The sequence below is a fragment of the Pyxicephalus adspersus genome, chromosome 5, assembly GCF_032062135.1.
Source record: "Pyxicephalus adspersus chromosome 5, UCB_Pads_2.0, whole genome shotgun sequence".
Lineage (NCBI taxonomy): Eukaryota > Metazoa > Chordata > Amphibia > Anura > Pyxicephalidae > Pyxicephalus > Pyxicephalus adspersus.
In genome coordinates this window covers 20,491,311-20,508,010 of record NC_092862.1, presented here as the reverse complement: position 1 = coordinate 20,508,010, position 16,700 = coordinate 20,491,311, and the positions used below count along the sequence as shown (strand labels likewise).

Sequence of the window (16,700 nt, the reverse complement as noted above, 5' to 3'; positions counted from 1 at the left end):
CAGGATGCCAACATATACTAGTAACCTGGTATACCCTATGGCTGCCAGAACTGAATAAACTCCTGTGGGCATCTTCATCCCAGCCTGGCCAATTAAGAAAAGAAACCATAAAATGACAGGAGGGCGATGACAGGGCCCATGCTGGAGCACAGACAGGTGAAAAAAAAAAATGTGATCAGACAAGTAAGTTTATTTTATTGCTGAATGGATGTCACCTGTCCCTTCTGCAATAAGGGAACCTGCATGGTCACAGTTTTTACTTTAAAGATGGGGGCTATATGGATCAACAATTTGGCTTCTACTCTTTTATTAGAAAATATGATTTATCAGTATATTTTCTTCTTGGTTTGTTTTCTTGATTATTATTATAATATTATATTTGTATTGAATTGTATTAATATTATTTATTGTATTATGTCCATGGTCCTGTCACTAAGAGGTATTTTCTCAACATTTATCCCTTTTCCTTGCACTTCATCATGTGTTTTTTTTATTTATTATTAACACATTATGGGTGCATAGTAGTGTGTTTACATGCATTGTTGAGCTATGTTGTTATAGGGAGCAAGGGTGCCTTTAGGAATGAATAGCGTCACAACACACTAATGCACTTAATGTACCTTAATGTACTCGAAGGTTAGTAAGCTTTTGTGGAATGGGAATAAGGGCCTACCACTGTGTTGCCATAATGCACACAATAACATATGCAATGCTGCAACACATGTTGACACACTTTACATTACTTTGCAGCACAACTAAACAAATTGTAACTTTTGTAAACATTTTTAATAAAAAATGTTTTGTCTTTTCTAGTTTAATGTCAAGCCAATCATTGAACTTTACTTTAGTATATTTTAGTTTAGAAGAGATTGCATAGTGAAGGTTCACAGAAAGTACAGCTGTCCTCCATTATTAATGTTTTGGTATTAACATTGTTTTTATATTGCTTTTTGTATATACAAATCATAGTGTCATACAGAGCAGGAAAGGCACATTATTGTAGCTGTGTTACCACTATGTTCCCTCAGTGAGATGCCAGATAGATAAGTCAGCACAGGTTGGCAGATAAATGTCCGTGTTTTTTTCAGCAGCTGCCGGGACAGGTAAATGTTTTTTTTGTAAGGACGGAACACAATGACCTACATGAATCTTGTCCAGAATCCAAACGTTCCTAACGGTTTTGTTTTGTATTAACAATGTTTTATTCCATGCTTGATTTTTACAAAAACACAACCAGTCCAACTGTTTTGTATGGTAATCTTGTTGTCAAGCAACAATGAGTTGCCTGTAGTCTATACAGTTCTTAGTATCAGTCTATGCCAGATATGACAAAATCTTCCTTTTCTTCCAAGACATGCATTGCTTTGCTGCATACTTTCTTCTGAACAAGCAAAGTAATGTATTGATGCAAAAGCCATAAGAAGGAGGAGAAGCAAATGTAAAAAGTGTACATTAGGGGCAAATACAATAATATATATATATATATATATATATAGTCTCAAGTTTTAGGACCTATAGAAGTACAAGTAATCCAATCATCTTCAATTCATGTACACAGCATTTTTGCTAACTGAGTGGTCCTGGACACTTGTCTTTTGTTTAAATACAGGTTGACATTCCAAAACCTAGCCATCGATAATCCGGTTCCTTCAGATTTCCGGCATGAATTTCGGAGCACATTTTCAATGTACACTGTTTTCTGGAGGCGCTGTTTATGTTTTGATGGTGCTGTACTCCAGAATTAGCTGTTGGGTGTTGCTTCCACGTGCTTACCTGCTTATTCCTTTTAATTTATTTGCTGTTGTATAGCGCCATTATAGATTCAGCATAGAGGACTGTACAGGTAGTCATTTTCTGTTAAATATATACAGCATATATAAAAGTAAAAAATCCATAATTTTCGAAAATACGGCACTTCTCAGGTCTGGAGGTTGCAAGATTTTTGAATGTCAACCTGTACTCAAATCCTCTCAATTATCCTATATATATACAGTATGGAGCAGTGTTTCTCAACCAGGGTTTTGTGGAACCCTATGGTTCCTTTAGATGTTGTTAGGGGTTCCTTGAGCAATGATCATATTTGTACCTCTTAGGTCAGTTTAAATGACACCAATGATCTTTTTGGCTATCTGTAAGGGTGACATCCTTCCCAATGGTCAGCAATGTAGGGGCATTCTGCCTCTGACCACCATGGTAATATACTATGAGCTGTGGATATAGTGATTATAACAGGGGTTCCCTGAAGTCCTGAAGTTATTTCAAGGGTTCCTCAGTGTTAAAAAGGTAAAAAATAGACACCAATTATCCTGCAGGAAGTGTGCACAAGACAGATCTGAATTTTCAACATAATCTGCAATTATCAAACAGATATATTATATACTGTTATATAGAAAAAGTAGGGAGTAGATTAATGAAGAGGGAGATATATTGGCACTATTGTCCTAGGGCAGGGGTCTGCAACCTGCGGCTCCGGAGACTATTTTTCTTTAGTGGAAGAGGAGGCAAAATGGCTCTTTAGATAGTAAAGGTTGCTGACCCCTGTCCTAGGGTATAACAGTAATCCTGAGCATTACTTTAGGTTAATACTAAGGAGGCCGTATTTCACGATGGCAAAGTGCAAAGAGGTTCAGTGACCATGTGTTTACCAGTCTTGCTGTGCGTGAAAGATTCACTTTGCTGTCAGATTTTGGCCAGAAATGTAAACATGTCAGGTGCTGTCATGTGCTTCATTTGTTTATAAGCAGTGCAGGGGAGACATCAAAGGTCGAATAGATCGCCAAAGTCTTCAAGTCTCTGTTAGGATCTGCTAGGTGAAATAAACCACAAAAGCTTACCTGCCTCTTTGTGATAATAAAAAAGTATAGTAAAAAAATATAAAGTTAAAAAAAAAAAATGAAATGAAAACTTGCATGCACCAAGAGCATGTGTAGGTAATTCGGTATTAAACTACACATAATGGGTACTGTCACACTCATTGCAGGGAGGGGAATAATTCTTATTAATGGTCAACCTTCATGAGGTTTTAAAAGCATCAACTATGAACAAATTTTAGTATTGTGATTTTGCATTATGGCTTGCATTAATTATGTATATTCTCCTATTTTTAATGTGTATTATTTGGTGTTCATATTTTATCGTATTTTTTACTATAAATAAAGGTTTGAGTGTGTATCTCTATGCATTTGGCTCTTCGCATTTGGCTTCATCAGGAGAAGTTGTTCCAGATTCCTATCTTATAGGCATATGGTATCAAAATGGGTTATTTATCCACATACCAGTGGGTTACCCCTGTGTCTCACTGTTGTGTCTGGACCATCTTGGATTTTAAAGCTTTTGCAACATTTGCAACAACCATATTTTTATTACAGGTTCTCTGCTTTTAGAAATGATATAGTGTTTTGCAGGTCTACATTACCCATTTAATAAATGCAAATCATTTTGAATGTAAATTTTTTTATGTTTTTCAAATGAAGATGTAATGCTTAGCAGTGGTGGTGGTGGGGATTGGGGGGTATGGAGAGTATTTTGTTCCTGGTGTTCAGCCTATTAGAATATATTAATCAAACTAGTCTATATAAGTGTAAGTGTAAGTAAGAGTGGGTCAAACTAAAACAGAAATATTACAAACACACAATTGAATTAAAGAGTTCCTGACTCCCTATTTATTAAATTAGACACTTTGTTGTTCTAGCAAACTTCAAAGTTGGGAAAAAGTTCAAAGTGGGTAGTTAAATTCATTTTAATTTTAGGACTAATTTATTAAAGCTCTCCAAGACTGGAGACAATAGATTATCATGGGTGAGCCTGGATGATCCAGCAAACCTGAAATGGATCTGGTCCAGAATTGAAAACATTTGCTAACTAACAGCAACTGATTTTTAAGAAATCTATTCCAGGCTTGCTGGATCACTAAGGTTCTCCTATGATAGTCAATCATTTCCAGTCTTGTAGAGCTTTATTAAATCAGGCCCTGTGTAAGTGATATTTACTATTAAACAAGGTAACATTCCAAGCATTTTTTATTGGTGGCTCGTGACAGTTAAGTTATGTAAAAAATGTTTGCACTACAAGAGAGAAAAATGAAAAAGTCTTACATGGCTACATAGTCTGTTCTAAAGGCCAATCCTGTTTAGTGTTCCAGTTGACATTTATTTCCTTTCCTGAAAAAGCAGTTGTCATGCACTTCAGTGGCAAATATTCTAAATATGTGTCTGCATCATGGTCATAAATTTGGTTTATGGTGTCAAGAATTATGATAGCAGCCCCTGCCCCCTTCCATCCACCTCTGTATGCAGCACCCAGCAGTGTCAAATGCCAATAAATGCCAATACATGTCCTAATCTTAACATAAAGGTAAAAACAACAATTATATATCATTAACCAGTAAGATACTTTATATTATATGGTGATTGTTGTTCCTGCAACAAAATTGCTCTACATTCCTACTTATTAAAGGCATGAATTAAGCCTTGGAACATTTTTTCATTTTTTGAGAGAGAAGGGGGTAATTAAAAAAAATTAAACTGGAATTTAACTTAAGTTAAAATTTTCTCTCAAGTTTTATACATGGATTCCTGTTCCTTTTCCCCCTTTCCCCTTTTTTTTTGCCTCTTTAAAAGATTTTTTAGATGTATGTTTTCCCCCAATTTTTTAAACTCTGAAAAGAGTGGAAGGGAATCTTTTTTGGGCTTCTACTGCTATACAGGACACAATTGGACTATGTACACCCAATAGATGATTGTCGCCTGAAATGGTGAATGATCGTGACAATCTCAGGCAAAAATCTAGCAATACAATTTTTGAATGTACAGCGCTGCATAGTTTGTTGGCGCTATATAAATCCTGTTTATTAATAATAATAACAATATTAATAATAATAATAATAATAATAATAATAATAATATTACAGTAGCCTCTCAATGTTGCCTAATGACTCGTGTGGCCACCAGCCACCAACCTGGCACAACAGCTGTTAATTCCTATGGAAGAGGACGCAGCAGGGTGCCTCCCCCTCATCCTCCCCCTCTGCTTTCAAAGAACTGAAGTGCTCTGTGTATACAGTTCTTATTCATTCTCCTGTCACTGAAAATAACCACAAAAAATTGTTTCCAGCTACATGAATTTAACGTCCGTTCTAATCCTAAGACGGACTCTCCCCTTAGGCTACGTACACACGTCAGATGATTCTCATCGGATAATTGCCTCAGGGCTCATATCGGACGAAAATGTGGCATGTGTATACCACTCATTGACCGTCATTGTGATAACCGGATCCACGGACTGCGAATAACAAATGACCATAACGAAAGTGAAGGGGAGAGAGCACAGCGGGGTGCCTCTCTGTCTATTTTTCCCCTCCCCTCTCCATTGAGCAGAATGGCACTGTATGTCCAGCACTCGTTCAGGTATCGTGCAGTCTTTTGTCGTTGAAAAGGATCGTGAAAGATCAACGACAATTATAGAATGTGTGTACCCAGCCTTACTTATTGACCTAGTGAAACAAGCCAGACAGGATATGAGGGATAATCAACAAAATAAACACAATTCATTTTTTTTCTGTCTTAAACTTCAAGCAGTTGCAGCAGTTTGTCAATTTCTGTCAAATCTTTCTCTCTGTTTCAGGATGAAGAAGCACTAAACATTGCAAAGAAAAGGTCCCAAATGGCTGCTAAACTTTATGGGGTCCTTAGGTAGAAGAAACCAGTCAGCGCCTCTTCTTTATACAGAATAAAGCTGAATAAGGGCAGTGAGCAAATGAAGCCAGCACAACACAGCTCTTTTACACATTCACAAACCTCACACAGCAAACCCATTATCAATGTACTCTCATCTTTGGTTTTGTGACATCCATATACAATATAAGAAAATAATTGGCATCTGCTAAAGAAGTAGAAGTAGCAACCCATTTAAGGCCAACATACAGTGCAAACAAAAAAAAGTGAACCTGTCATGAGAGCTGCGTTACTCACTCGCTTGAGTTTTTCTTCAATTAATTCATACAGAGCGAGACAGAATATGTACATCTATCAGATAAGAAAGAAAAAAAAACCAGCCCTTATTCCCATACCTGTTCTGGTTCATTGACTATAATTATATAAAACACAGCTTAGCCCCCTAGTCATTTATGTGGCTAGCGTTTTAAAAAGAAAAGCAATGACAGTAATGTTTCTTTTAGGACAGGTTGCACTTAGGCCCCATTTGGATCTACTTTATTCCAGCACAGTGTGTTATTGCACGCGAGTTATGTTGCACATTACCATGAGTTGCATTAGGGAAACCCATTCAATTGAATGGACTGCCAACAGATAACGCTGGACCAGAAAATGCAACTTCACATATTTTTCCAGTTCACGGCAATCTAGGGTAGTGTGTTATTTTGCCCTGTGCTCTGCAAAGCAGGTGCATCAGAGGTGCATTCCGTGCATTTTACCATTAAAATCGTTAGCAACTCTTAGATTGTAAGCTCTTTGGGGCAGCATCCTCTCCTCCTGTGTCACTGTTTGTATCTCTCTGTCATTACAGTACAGTGCTGCATAATATGTTGGCGCTTTATAAATATGATATAATAAATGATAACACAAAGCATTAAGGGATGCATTGTATACTACAGTACGGTATAAGTTACCACTATTCATAAATATGAAGCTAGACCTAACGCGCCTCTTTTACACGCCACAGTCAACTTGCCTTGCTCTAATGAATGTTGTATTTAAAGTTAGCACTGGAGGAATACAATCAGAAGAATTAGTCTTTCTGAGGCTTCAGCAGAGAATGTTTCTAAGTCTCCCATTGATTGCTAATAAGTCTCACTTCTTCTGCATTGCGTCAAATGCAAAATAAAGGAAAGCAACAGGAAAGCAGAAACTAGCCTTATGTAATACCCGCAGTAACTAAGTGTAGAAATATTAGTTTCGGTTGGACCACAACACCGATGTGCCACTTATGTGTCTAGACACAGTTTCTACGGTCTGACATTAACTGATTGTAACTGTGTTACATCACAAAGTTCAGAAAGTAGAAGAATAAATATAACAAACAAAATGTTTATTACTTTATGACTGTACTTAGATTATAAAGTTGGGTACATTGATAAAACATTTATCAAATAAAAGTCTGCCTCTCATCGCTGTGCCAGTCTCCAGATCTCCCAGCTGTCTCTGTGTCCTTATCTGACCTCAGTCACTGTGTCCCATCTAATCAACCCGCACAGGCTGATTACAGCACATTATGCCCACTGTCTTACTTTGATTATTAGTATTTTGTTGTTATTTGTCTTTGGAGGAAAAGAAAATCACTGGTTGTCGGTTTTGTCAGTTTGTAGCCGGTATAATTACTTACCGGGCAGCGTGGTGGCTCAGAGGTTAGCAATCTGGCCTTTGCAGCACTATCTGCATGGAGTTTGCAGGTTCTCCCTGTGTTTGCGCGTGTTTCCTCCAGGTACTCCGGTTTCCTCCCATATTCTAAAAACATGCAGTTAGGTAAATTGGCTTCTCCCTAAAAATCACCCTTAGACTGTAATTAAAGACATATGACTATGGTAGGGACATTGGATTGTAAGCCCCTTTGAGGAACAGATAGTGACATGACAATGGACTTTGTACAGCGCTGAGTAATATGTTGGTGCTATATAAATACTGTGTAATAATTATCCCTCCCTTGATTTCTTTTTGGTGTAGTTCTTACCAGCACTGCATAGCCTACGTCCGAAATATCTTGTTCTTTTCCTAATGATTGGCCTCATTTTTTCCTATAAAGGTCCATACCCTTCTGGATAGCTGGGGAATGTACTTAAGGATGGACCATTCATGGGAAAGAATGGGGCCATAGTGGACTAGGCAGAGAATCTTTTAAATGCAAAGGTGGTGGGTCACTAGGCAAGGCCACACAGTTATAAACTTCAAGGTGTCAAAGTAAGTTTTTAAAAACGGTAAGGGTGGTATTTTTAATAAATTAAGTATTTAAATATGATGCCTACACTTAATCATGCTAACATCGGGTCTGATTTATAAAAGCGCCCCAAGACTAGAGAAGATAGAATATCATGGGTAAACTGGGGTGAACAAGCAAACCTGGAATAGATTTGTATAAGGATTTAAAATATTTGCCAAACAATAGGAAATTATTTCATAAAATCCATTTCAGGTTTGCTAGATCACCTTAGTTCACCCATATTATTCTATCTTCTCCTGTCTTGGAGAGCTTTACCAAATTAGGCCAAAAACATCTAACATTTATAGGCACCTAAATCAAGGCAGGTAGCTTTAAATTTCTAATAGAGCAATGGAAGCGGGATGCGTACTTGTCCAGTGCAGACCCCAACGTAAAATAAATCTCATTGTTGGTTCCCTAGTTTTGCTATCACATTTTTCAATCAAAACTGAGGTGTTGGAATGGGCCAAATTAACATCTAGGGGCAGCATGGTGGTTCTGAGGTAGCATTGCAGCACTAGGTCCCAGGTTTGAAGCCAGGACACTATCTGCATGGAGTTTGCAGGTTCTCCCCATGTATGTATGGGTTTCCTCCCACATCCCAAAAACATGCAGTGAGGTTAATTGGCTTCCCTCTAAAAATTTCTGGGTTAAAATGTATGTAAAACCCTAACAATGAACTCCTAGGAAGTCTGATTTAGTCTTTTACCATATATGATTTAGAGCAGTGTTTCCCAACTTTTTATCATGAGGGAACTCTTGAAATAATATTCAGGTCTTAGGGAACCCCTACTAATATTAGTATATCCACTGCTCACAGTACGTTGGCATGGTGATCAGTGGAGAGAATGTCACCTTTACAGATAGTCAAAAAGATCAGTGGTGCCAGTAAAACTGACTCAAGAGTCACAAATTGCTCCTTGTTCAAGGAACCCCTAGCCCCTTGGAGGGACCCTTAGGTTCTGTGCAACCCTAGTTGAGAATCCTGCTAGAAACCAGCACCTTCCGGGGTCAAGTTCATTTTATTATTGCTGGTAAATTTCTAATTTCTCCAAATACATAGTGTGAATACTGGTGAATCCAGGAAAAAGTTAAATTAACTATATGATTTCTCCGAGCTGACTGCAAGTTCAAGCCTGACTCCAATTTTGAAAATTGGGTAGAAACAAAACTAGCTAAAATTTCTTACATTTACATTTACATTTACTTTCTAACATTTTTTTTATTAAGACAACCAAATCCTTATTCTTTGTGTAGGTTTAATAAGGACTGGTTGTGATGGACAATGTCCACAATAAGGTCGCAAAAGGAAATAAAAACCTGAAAGTGTTTACTCCTCCAAATCCAAACCGGTAGAAAAAAAACAAATAAGCCAAAGATAGTCTTTCGTAATATAAAAGATGTTATGTAACTGTACAGCTGATTTTTATCCTAATCTCTACTTTTCCCTGGAAAAATGCAAATTTGTAAAGATTATATTGTTTTACATGTGAGAAAATGCCATAAAGATATTTGTGTTGTCAGAATTCTGAGAAATGGCTGGACTTTACCTTTTTTTCCATGTGTTTATGTTTACAGCCCGAACTTTGTACCAGTGCATTTATTGATAATAGTAATAATGTGACGCAGTGTTCTGGATGGCACAAATTCAATGCCATGTGATAACAAAGTGCTTTTGTTTTTGGTTTGCATTTATTTATGTTCTTGGATGGAAGCCAGTTACTTACCATTGGTTTCCACAATCATTTGCTTATGTTGTTCAAATCTGCAGTTTATTCATAAACTTTCTTATGTTCAAGAATGGTAAGACAATGAAAATATGAAAGTGGACTAAAAAGTTGATTGTAAAAAATGTAATTTTTGTGTTTAATTACTTCTGAAAATAGGCAGTGCAGTTCTTGCTGTGTAAGGCTATGTACACATGTGCAATAATTGTCCCTGGAAAGGATCTTTCACGATCCTTTCCAACAACGAATGACTGCATGATACATGAACAAGCGCTGTACATACAAAGATGTTCTGCTCTATGGGGAGAGGAGGGGGAGAAGGATGGAGCGGCACCCCACTGCTCTCTCTCCCCCTTCACTTCTATTACAATCATCGTCCACCACCCGTGGTCCCACCAGGACGATCGTTCAGACGATGGACAATGAGTACTGTACACACAACAGATTCTCGGCCCTGAGCCGATAATTGGACAAGAACCATTGCACATGTGTACGTAACCTTAGTGTGCCTAGGCACTCCATTGTTTACCACCTTTTAGATGAATGTATGAGCTATGTGACTCACTGGCTACATGCTTGCCACTGTAGCACTGGGGTACCAGGTTTCAGTCTTGGCCAGGCCACTATCTGCATAGAGTTTATGTGGGTTTTCTTACAGGAACTCCAGATTAATTGGCTTCCCCTGAAAATTGGCCTTAGACTGGTATTGAAAAATGGCTAGAAAGGATATTAGAATGGGAGTTCCTTTTAAGTGACAGATAGTGAAATGACAATGGACTTTGTAAAGCTCTGTGTAAAATACAAGATAAAAACAATAATGAGATATATGGCACTGCTGCTTTTGTCAAGTGGGATTTGCTTATGTTGCCTTGCTCTGCCTTTTAAACCATGCAGAGTTGAAGCACAAAATTCTATCAATTTATGTACAGCATTACCGCATTTGTGAAAACACACTGAATTGATTTATTTTAACAATAAAAATACACAATTATAAAAAAAAGCAATATTCCGAAGTAAGATCAGCTTAACCACCTGGGCGGTTCATTTCTGTCCGGTTTTATATGTCTAAAAGCAGTACATTGTTTTTCATGAAAATCTATTTTACATTTTAATATAATAGTATGAGTAAAATAAAGTTTGAAACACAAAATCATGTCAAAATAATTAATTAAATAAATAAAAAAATTGTTTTGTTTTTTTAAAATCATTTTTTTTGTAAATTTAAAAAAATAAATATTATACTCAATGTACTGTTTTTAGACATAAAAATCCGCTGTATTACATTCAATACAGCTTTTTTGTAATAAATACAATACAAAATAATTTGAAATTCCAGCCGCGCCCCCGACGCAACGGCCGCACATACTGACATCACTGGGAACTCCCTGGTGACTCATCAGATGCAGAGGACGCTGGCCGGAGGAAGCGAGAGGACGGGGATCATGAAGAAGGACGTCAGCGGACCAGGTAAGGCTCTTTTTACTATTGTTTTTCATTGTTTTAGCTACCCTGAGTGTGACTCAGGGTTACCGCTTTCAGCATCTTTTTTTACGAGTGAGCTGGGGAGGTTAATGGAATATGAGATTCTAGCAGCTGACATCAAAACACACTCAGCCAGCACTAAACAAGCAAGGATAAATAGCCTTTGGTTAGTTTTTTTTTTCAACAAATATAAATTTCAAAGCAATACATGCAATTTCAAAATAACAATATATCAGCGTTACATTTCAAGTGTCAGGATACATGGGTTTTTTCACTCTGTTTGCCCATTGTTCCTAACAATGATACCATAGCTTCAGGCTCCACGTTACACCTGACCTTCTTAGCTCTATGTGAATTTTTTAGATTACCCACATCCATCTGCATAAAAGGACATCACCAGGCCCACTTGGCCTGAGTTCTTATCTGGAGACCTCCTTGGCTCGTCCAGCAGGCTTTGCACACGTGGCCTCAGGTTCCAACTCTATGTTGTTGGTGGAATCCATTCCTTTATTATGATCTGCCAGCTGCTCCAGAGCCACCTCCGAGTCCTGGTCTGGTAGAGGAATGGAGTGTTTGACTTACCAAATCCTTCCAGGGCACGAAGATCTAACTAAACAAATCTGCAGTTATGACAATTATCAATGAACCTGGTTTGACACTCCATATCAGAGCACACTAACTGTCAGTCTCTAAACCCATCCATCCTCCTGCTTGAGGTCAGCACTAATAACAAAAACTAAAACAAAGGTACCATCAAGATTACAGGAAGGAAAGCTAAAGGTGCAATAAATTAGTTGTACACCACTTGAACACCCGGATGCTTTTGAGTATTAGTTCTGTATTAAAGTAAAAAAAAAACCGAATTACCTTAATTTTCAAAAACATTTTTTTAGTTACTTTTAGGGGGGCTAAGGTGGTAGTTACAGAAGAGAAGGCTGAGGACAGTGCAATATCAGCAGCAGCAGTAGCAGGGAATTGGCTGTTATGTGCCTGGGGGAAAAAAAAGAAGGTTAGGTAATCTTCTCCACTGCTCTGCATAAACAGCATGACCACTAGGAAACAAATCAAGCAGAAATAATCTAACGTATGATGGTGAATACGGTCCATTGTCCATATTACAACTACACCCCTGTTTGGGATAATAGGAAGTATACCTTTTATTAATAACCCAATGAGGGAACTAATTGTTTGGTGCTTGGGTGCAAACTGCCTTAACCACAATATTATTATTATTATTATTATTATTAATAATAATATTATTAATAAACAGGATTTATATAGTGCCAACATATTACGCAACGCTGTACATTAAATAGGGGTTGCAAATGACAGACATATACAGACAGTGACACAGGAGGAGAGGCAGAGACCTGCTGCAAATAAAGGATAGCAACACAATGGGCCTGATTTATTAAAGCTTCCCAATGCTGGAGAGAATACACTTTTATCATTGGAGCTGGGTGATCCAGCAAACCTGGAATGGATGTGGTCCAGGATTAAAAACATTTGCTACCAAATAGCAAATGACTTTGAACAAATCCATTAAAGTTTTGCTGTATCACCCAGTTCCACTGATGAAAGTGGCATGGCATTGAGAGCTTTAATAATTCAGGCCCTGTGTGTGTACAACTGAGCTCCTGAAAAAATTAAATAAAATAAACCTTCAACCCCATAAAATCAATCTATAAATTATAAACCACAAAGTTATGGACTGAAGTTTTATGGACTCTTCAATTAAATTTTGCGATACGTTTACAAAAATCAAGAAATGTGAAAAAAAATATTATTATAACCCCAGTAAATGGGAAAGGTAAAAATAAAATACAAATGGGGGTACCGGAACTAAAATACAAATACAAGGGGGGCAGTGAGAATACAAAAGAACTGATTCACCACACTGTATTTCACACATTTCACACACAAGGAGCAATGTATAGCACTGGAGTACTATATGGCACAGTATAGCAGTGTCTGCTTCTCTCCCAACTGTTACCTCTCTCAGCACACTCCAACACAATTTGTCTGACAATACTACATTCAGGAGCTATGCAGTTAACTTGAAATGTTGGTCAATACAAAACTACATGCTTTTTTTTTTTTTTTTTATAAAAATTACATTAAAAAATATTTCAACACATTTACCAAGCTAAGTGAATAATCCCTCGCAAAGTAATAATTCACCTTGGAAAGTGAACAGCCTCAATTGCTTTAGTAAATCAGACCCTTAGGCTCAGTTTCCTGAACCCAGTCAAATGAGATTTGAAAATTATAGTTAAGTTGCATAAAGATCAGAATTTTTTTTATTAAACCTTAGTGAATGTAACCTATAGTTAGTTTGGATAGTGTGTAAATAGGTAAATGTCCACCCTAACAATCAACAACATTCACTTTACTGATTCTGCATTCTGTATTATAGACAGCATTGTTTATTCTTTTTTCCCTAGATTGTTTTTATGAATAAACTTGATTAGAAGTAACTATAGAAGAATCTTTATACACAACCAGACTTTCATAGTGATTTTGGAAAGATCCAGAAAAAACAGAGCTTCCTAAGCTCTCACAGTAACAAAGGATGCATTGTAATATGTGTTAATATATGGAGTACACTATATACACAAACTAATAAATCTTGTCTTTCTTCTATCTGTTCATCTGCTTCCTTGTCCATACTGTTAATGTGATAATTCCATGAATTATAGACCTGGCTCCATATTTCCTTGTTTTTTGTTTCAAGCCGTCATGGAATTAGCTGCAGGAAGGATTGACTGTGCTGGACAATTAGTTACGGGTCATGGGAATTATATTTTACAACTTAAACACATTAAAACTGCCTAATTCTAAGAATGTGCCCTTTTGTAATAAATTAGTGTAAAATTACTTTTTCCATTAACCGGAGGCCTGAAATGATCAGTCTGATGTAGCTGTTCAGAAGAGATGTTGGGAGTCAGAGGCAGCCACGGCCTCTTTTTTCTTTAAGTTACAGAGACTGACCATTTCCCCTCTAAATTCTCAGATGAGCAGAACTGATTATTTTTCATCAGAAATTTTAACAAAAATCTGATTTTAAGGAAATTTTGCTATTTTGGCAAGAAACATTTAAGCTAACAAGTGAAATCAAAGCGGAACTAAGCCAGCCAACCAGATTCTTTACTTTAGAAGTGAAAAAAAGTAAAAATTGCACTAACCTGGTTTCACTCCGTTGTGGCACTGGTACCTTCATCTGGTTTTCTTCTGGGTTCCAGATCTCAGCCATCCTGACTAGCCAGGCAAGAATGGCGTAACTGCTTCCCTCCTATTGCGTTTCCCACCTCCTAGATAGTAAGCTCTTCAGGGCAGGGTCTTCTCTTTCTTCTATGTCACTGTCTGTCATTTGCAACCCCTATTTAATGTACAGCGCTGCATAATATGTTGGCGCTTTATAAAACCTGTTTAATAATAATAATAAAAACTCCCGCATATGTCAGTTGCTCACAGCATCAAGCCTTGGGGATGCTTAGATACCTGGCATCATACACTAAGTGTATGCTACATGCCTAGTGTCCTTTAACAAAAAAAAAAGTTTGCAAACTGATGGGTAAGTATGTTTTATTGCAGAAGGGACATCATCTTTCCTTTCTGCAAAAAAAAAAATCCTGTCTGGTTGCAAACTATAGTTCCGCTTTGAGTTGGTTTCAAAGTGGGCAATGAGCTAGAGCAGCCATGGGAAAACAACAGCCCGTGGGCCCAATAGGGATGTTTCTACAGCCCTTTGGGTGGTCTGTGGCCGGTGCCACCCAGAGCAGGGTCAAGAGATGGACCCCACTGGGGGGGCGCACCGGCCAGAGCCGCAGAACACGTCCCCTTGATCTGAGCCTGTGATGGGAGAGTGGGTGGGTTGTGTCACTGCTAAGTTTCAACCAATACTGATAAGTTGGTATGCCAACAATACCCCTTATTAGTATTTTTTTTTCAATAAAAACGTTAAAGCAACAATACCCAAATATCTATCAAACACATAGAGGGGACACTAAATTAAGTAAACTAACAAAAAAAACACCAATTACAAATATAATTTTTAATGCAACAATTTGATAAGTTTTGGGTAAACGTTCAGTGAATCTTAGGTGAAAACATTTACAAATAAACACCTAAAATAAGTTAAATAATCTAAAAAAAACTTCATAATAAAATAGAATCAAATATATATATATATATATATATTTATTTATATATTTGGTGTTTTTAAAAATAATATATATAAATTATAAAAATCTTAAGTAGAATCGATATTATTCACTTTGGCTAAATTAGTAAATTCCTACCATTTACATTGAAAGGCATTTTCCCTTAAGGCTTTGGATTTTTTTGGCTCTCTTGCCAGTGTAAACCAAGCAGTATGGTTCTCCAACATTTTTGGACCAGTTTGGATTGGATGATAATAATCTCAATGATTTCTACAGCATTTTTTGATTGGTTCTATTTAACATTACAGCAATATTCTTCTTATTGTAGAGTCAAACGACTTTACAAATTGGATATGCTCAATGTACTGTTTTATTTTTGACTATTTGGCTTTTGTATTTATATCTTTATGAAAACTAATAAAAATAATTGAAAAAAATGTTTCCACATTAAACTAGATATGGATCCAGTAATATTTGTGTCTCCAGACCATTTTGGAAGTGGACATACCTGACTGAGGTACAAAATGGTCTGCTCGAAGGTTTTCCTCTTTTCAATGTTACACCATTTTATATTATGTAGCTACAAAGGTGCACATGTATATGTTTTATAACATTTGTACATGTTTTTAGAACTGGCTAGATATAAAGGTCAATAGGCCAAAAATAAAAAATATTTACCTGTATGACTCCTGCATTATTGAAGAAAATATGTTGTGTTATACATACACACATACAATACAGAAACTTGTTTATGTTTTTCAGATAAGTTTGCTAACCAATTGTAGGATGTACAACAGTTTCAGGCACGTGAATACGAGTCCATTAAGAATATTAAATAAAACATGTACTTTGCATGTAGATTTGATGTAATGACCTTCTTTCTCAACAATATTTATTCATTTTTCCTATTTATTTATTTCTTTTTCAGTCTGTTGTAAACACATAGGGCCTGATTTATCAAAGCTTCTCAAGACTGGAGATGATACAATTTTCATCAGTAAAGCAGGGTGATCCAGCAAACCTGGAATGGATCTGGTACAGGATGCACTCATGTTCTCCTCCAATCCCTGATGGGCATTGGTTTTCTCACTAACCCTCTGCTGGGAACTCAATAATCTCTCCCAACTTTTGCTGGCCTCTTCTTCCTGTACTATATATGTTTCCCATGACTGAAAGACTTTATTACAGCTTTTGACCCACTTACCCACAGCAGTGCTGTCATTTTACCCCCTATCCTCTGCTACCCTGAATATACATTCATGTGCAAAAACAAGCAGTATAAAGTTTAAGAGGGCACCTTATTAAACCTTTACATATTTAAGTGCAGCATGGCTTGAAATTTTCCGAAGAAGCATGGAAAGAAATCAATAGCAGCTAATCACATAACTTTCTTTTTTTA

General features: G+C 36.9%; 1 long non-coding RNA gene across 2 annotated transcripts in view; it reads left to right on the top strand.

Moving 5' to 3' along the window:
- The window catches only part of LOC140330576 (uncharacterized), a 44,531-nt gene extending 28,150 nt beyond the window's left edge, over positions 1-16,381 (top strand). The window contains exon 5 of one of the 2 annotated variants that reach the window (XR_011920767.1): positions 16,230-16,381. This is a non-coding gene — a long non-coding RNA (uncharacterized lncRNA). Of the gene's footprint in view, positions 1-5,622; positions 5,969-16,229 lie in introns of those variants that run through there. The other variant, XR_011920766.1, reaches the window with a different exon arrangement.
- The last annotated feature ends 319 nt before the right edge of the window (positions 16,382-16,700 follow it).